This window comes from Mercenaria mercenaria, chromosome 5, assembly GCF_021730395.1.
Source record: "Mercenaria mercenaria strain notata chromosome 5, MADL_Memer_1, whole genome shotgun sequence".
Classification (NCBI taxonomy): domain Eukaryota; kingdom Metazoa; phylum Mollusca; class Bivalvia; order Venerida; family Veneridae; genus Mercenaria; species Mercenaria mercenaria.
In genome coordinates, this window is record NC_069365.1 from 22,061,952 (window position 1) to 22,067,951 (window position 6,000).

Below are 6,000 nucleotides of genomic sequence, written 5' to 3' on the forward strand. Positions count from 1 at the left end.
AAAAGAAATAAGAAAACTGAATATATAAAGAAAGAAGAAAAAAGCAAATTCTATTGTAATGACAAGAGAACTTTTCGACCCTATCAGTTAATTCGCAAACAAGTGTCAAAAAATGGCAAGTACTTCACCAACATTACAGTCCGTAGAATTCCTGTACAAAACCTGAAGAACACCAAGCTCTGTCGTTTAGGTTCTACCTGTCTGAAATTTCTTTTAAAGACGGAACCATTGACCGGAAATAGGATTGTTAACCTTGACATTTTGAAAGAACATGTTGTTGACATTTCAACACATGTGTGCTTATATCATAAAGCTCAGCAACTTGCCATCGAAGGTAAATCTCCTGTTGTTTTGAAGTCTGAAATGAAGCAAAGTGGGCTCTTCAGTGTCATTTTATGTCAATGTCTTGGCTGCCGGAAAGAATTTACTCTGGAAACAAGTAAAAAACAGGTAAATGGCTTGTATGACATTACCGTTCGTGCAGTGTGGGGAACTGTAAGTGCGGGAGGAGGGGCCTGCTCAATTGAATGAAATTTTAATCGTATGGATATACCCCCGATGTCAGGTAGAATGTATAATGACATAGAAAGTAAAATAGGTGAATGGTGGCATGACATTTTACAAGAAGAACTAGTCAAGGCAGGAGCAGAAGAAAAACGATTGGCTATTGAAAGAAATGACTTTCACCAGGGATTGCCTTTCATAACGGTAATTTGTGATGGTGGTTGGTCGAAACGGACTCATAAACATTCATATAATGCGTTAGGAGGTGTTGGTGTGATTATTGGGGCAGAAACCAAAAAAAAAAAATATATATTAGAGTCAGAAATAAACAATGTGTCATTTGTGAATCTGCGGAAAGTAAAATGATAGGACAAAAACAACATAACTGTTTTCGTAACTGGTCACAAAGTTCACAGTCCATGGAGTCAGATATAATTTTAAATGGCTTTTTGGAAGCAGAGTCAATGCATGGACGGCGTTATTTAAAAGTAATAGCTGATGGTGACAGCTCAGTATATTCAAAGTGTGTTGAAAATGTACCTGTGTGGGGAGGATATATAAAAAAAAACTAGAATGTGCGAACCACACCTGTAAATGCTTGCGTTCAAATCTAGAAAAACTTGTGCAAGAAAATAGACATTTCAAAGGTAAAGGAAAACTGACACCCAAAACAATTGTAAAAAAACAAGGAAGAATATCCAACAGGGAAAGCCACGCTCAAAACACGCAGCCTCCCCAAAGACACACACGAACAACCCTCGCACACAACACAGAAAATGAAACACCAAAGGACAAAACAAACAAATATAGGAACACAGTGGGGCACCGCCTTGGAACGGTCAGTGGCAAAACCACCACTGGGGAGTCCAAACAGGTTCATGGTGCACCTTACCTCACTCTTACCCTCACCATGTTCCAAAGTTACAAGACAGTGTAAATAAAAATAATCCCCGCCTGGTGAAATCCTAACATACGTAAAGGCAACAGAAGGTATGTTATGTAAAACACAAAGTTGCCCTTGTAAATATAATATAAAAATGCAGTCCTTAAGAACCTAATACGTATGTACTCAATGCCTTTGCAGAAGACAGAGCAACAAGGAAAACACCCTTAAGGGCCCGACGAAACAGGCCAGAAGACAAATATCAAAATAGCTCAGTCCTGGTGGGATTTAAGAACTACTAATCATAGAGTCCTCCACCTGATCCGTCAGACACAATCAAAGAGGAAAGCGTAGCGTCCAACTGTAAAAGGGTTGAACACCAAACATGCGGTGTGTCTCAAAAAAGTTGGGTCTTAACCTCTTTTCATAAAACGTTTAATTACTTTACTAAATACAAATGGAAAATTGCCATGACCCAAAATCTTACGAAGTTTGTAAACCACATCCCCATAAAAAGCGGGTTTTGATATACCTTCCCGCAGAAGTGATTTTAAATTGCTATTGTATTTTAAAACCAAATCTGAATTACGATAAATTTAGAAAAGTATTTACGTAATTTGTAATAACGGAAGCCCTGTTGAAGAAGCTTATTTGTAATAAATAAGTTACGTTCATTGAAATCTTCAACATGACTACACGCTCTTGCAAATCGAATTAACTGTATGAAATTTTCGTAAATAGAGAGATGTAATTCAAGAAATGAAGTAGTATTATCTGAGTTGTTAGTGTTATTTAACTGCAGCTCTCTGGGATATATATTTTCCACTAACTGATCAAAAAACGGATTATCCATATTAAGTATATCATCCAGATAGCGTGATGTATTATTAAATGCAGTAATAATGTCTGCCTGTGTATCTTGAGAAAGGCTCAACATAAAATCTCTTTCATAACAATATAAAAACAGATCTGCAACAAGGGGTGCACAATTTGTTCCCATGGCAATACCAATTACTTGTCTGAAAATTGCATTCCCAAACCGGACGTAAATATTGTTCAATAAAAAAGAAAGAGCTTTACAAACTTCGTCACAGGTCCACATAGTAAAATTCTTTACAATGCAACTAGTAAAAAATGCTTTATCGAAATTGCAAGCGAGGAAAGTAGCATTTTCCCTGGCAAAAGTTTTTTGAAGAAGGGCAGTAAGTTTTTCCTTAATTAAGTTATGAGGTAAAGTCGTATAAAGAGTGGAAAAATCGTAAGTACTGACTGAAGACACCCTGTAATTTTTATTTCTAAATTTATCCAGGATTTCGCCAGAATATTTTACCGGCCAAAATAAGTTTTTACCAGTGTTTTCGTATACTTTGTCACAATATCTTTTCACATGGGCTTTAACAGCAGTAAGGCATGATGTTAATAACTTGGAAATATTTGTGGTGGTACAGGAGCTTGAATTAGCGATAAATCGAGCTTTATATGGTTTTTATGTAATTTTGGAATCCAGTACATAGTAGGAAGGTTAATTTGCTGGTCATCTATACGAACCTTTAAATTAGAAACTTCAGTGATGTGAACATTTATAAATCGTTGTTCATCAGAATTACTCGATGCGTAAGTTTTAGTGCTGTTAAGTTCGTTTCGTAAAACATTTATATAATGTAAGCGTCAAATGATGATAATATTGTTAGCCGCCTTGTCTGCTGGAACTAAAACATATTTAGAATGAAATTCTTGGATTTCTTTTTTCAGATGTCTTAAAGTGAACTTGGGCTTAGGTGGAAGTAGGTGCTCATTTGTTTTTATAAAATTTAATACGGGAATCGACAATTTAAAAGATATTACGTTTCCAAGACGATAATGCATTTGGATCAGCATTTTCTCGTCGGCACCATTTTACACAAAAAGTTTTGATGGATTCTGTAATCTGACCACGACATGCATCAAAGCTGATATTTGAAGGAATTCTGTATTTAGGCCCTTTAAAAAATAAATTACGAATACGTTTGTCTTTGATAATATCAAAATTACCAGTGATGACATGGCCTGCATCTGAGTAGCAAGAGTTTGAGTGTTTACAATCACAAGAAGTTGGAGTATTAGTATATACATCTAGGTCTGATACGATTTATTGTAATTAAAAATAATATTTCTCACAGGTGTTTTATATTTATAACAGATTATCGGAACTTCAGAGTTTCTGAAATATTTAGGCACAGAATCGGTGACACGTTTATCCCGAAATATACTAGGTACATCGATGAAGTCAATACCTTTATTTATAAAGCATATCTTAAGGAAATGTCTGTCATGGTCAGATTGAGTGTCGACATGTGGCCGGAGAATGTGTTGCGTATAACTTTGAATAAGATATGATACAGTGTAAAAAGGATAACGTACTGGTCCGCTTCTTCGTCGAGTTTTTTAAGGGACTGAACAGATAAAGATGTGAGACGAGAAAGCATCGAGTGTCTACCAGAGTTAGAAAGAATTAAATCGAGGTCGGCAACAGACATATTGACTTTGTTTTTACGCTTAACATTACCATTGCGTCTTATTCCATGAGATCTAGATTTACGTTTTCTAATGTTCAGAATCGAAAAGATGTCAATATCAGGGTTTTTAGAGATATTGCCTTCTTGATAAATATTATCATTTAATCCCAACGGAAACGGTGACTGTAAATTTTTTATCCATTTGAATTCTGCTAAATGTCTAGCTTTGATCTTAAAACTAAAGGTGGCATTTGAATCATATACGAGTTTTTCTACTGGCTGAATTGTAACCTGATTAAATGTATGGCCAGATTTACGAAAGTGTTGGTATAAAAAGGTAGTAAACTTTTTCCGACTACGTATTTTGTATCAATGTTCGCGGAAACGAATTTTCAAAGATCGCCCAGTTTGGCCAACATACTGAATACCACAATTCGGTGCGTTTCCTGTCAGTACATAAATCATGTGGGAAGTATTTCAATCAATGTCAGAAGTCAGTTTTACATTAAAAGTTCTTCCATTAACATTTGAAGTGATAGCAGACCTGTGCGATAAATGATTGCAACAATTGCACTTGTTAATAGAACGGTAACCTCTACATCTCTGTGGAAAATTTGTATGTTTTATTTGATATTTGTTTAATACAGTAGAATTTAAAGGTGAGAGGCAAATACGAAGATTATTACGAAAGATAGCTGTCGAATTTAAATTAGTACGAGGAATATAAAATGACTTAGCAGAATGAAGCTTTAATGGAGAAAGGCTGATAGAAGGTGTATGTCTTAAAAAAGTGCTATAGTCATTAGGCAGATGTACAGAAGATGCAGAGTGCAACCGAAGAGGTGAAAGAATTAATTTCGGAATTCTATTGTATGTACTTATGTCATAATATAATGTAATACCATTCTGTGAAAAGTGGCGTTCGGGTAGAAAACAGTCATCAAGTTCAAATAAGTGAAATTATTAAGCAGCAATCGAAAGCGCTACTGGTCCCTACGTGTACCGTGGGACGGGATAATTAAATGGACCCGAATGTCAGTTAACACAGAACCTTTGAAAAAAGTGTGAAATGTAAGACTTACAACTGCAGTGCGTTGTGCCATCAGAATGAGAAGTAAGGAAAAAGATGTAAAGAAATTGAAACACGATATTAAGAATTCCATTTTTCATGTTTTAGGCTTTCATTCCAGTTGTACTGATTTTTGCAAAGAAAACAAAATGAAACAATCAGAAAGTGAAGATAATGACACTGATTGTCATACCTCAGAGTCGGAGACAGTCAATTCGTTTGATGAAATTTTTTCAGACCGAACAGATTACTGGAACTTACCATCAGAGTTACAGATGCAAGAATCAAGAGAAGCACTAAAGAGTAACATTCCATTTAGTGATATAAAAGAAATTATAACAGATGTTTCTGTACTACTGAACCGTGTGGCAGAAAAAAAGTGAACGACTTATTGGCAATTTTACCTCAAACTTAGCTGAAAGTTGGATGTCAATACGATGCAAATATGATGGGGGAAATTTGTTAATAGGTGCAGTCGTGACTCATGGAATACTAGATGCTATGGTGGAGCTTTAAGAAAGAACTTGGGTCCAGCCTGGTCTCCAATAGCATTTCAAAAAGTGACCGACACACAACCTGGTGCAAATTTTTTGAAATCAGCAAGAACAAAATGCCTAAAAATTAAAGCATGTGAAAAATACAGACGTACAGAAAAGTCAAAGAATGTACGTCGCAAAAGAAAGTTACAGTCTCTCAAAGAAAGTACAAGTAAAAAGGCAAAACATGATTATGGTAGCCCCCTTAATGACACTGAAGATGTATCTGCAGATAAACTGAAACAAATATGCGATTGTTATTTTGAAAAATAATTGAAAGTAAATGAAGATGAAATACTTACTATTGAAAAAAAAATCCAGACAACAAAGTCAGTCATAAACATGGAAAATAGAAAGGCGTAAAAGACTCACAAGTTCTAACTTTGGTAAAATAGTTTCTCGTAGCCCATCAAATGAGTCAAATTGTATCGTTAAAAACATGTTGTATTCAAATTTTTAAGGAAACATCAACACAGTAAGGAATAGCTCAGGAAGAAAACACAATTTTAGAGT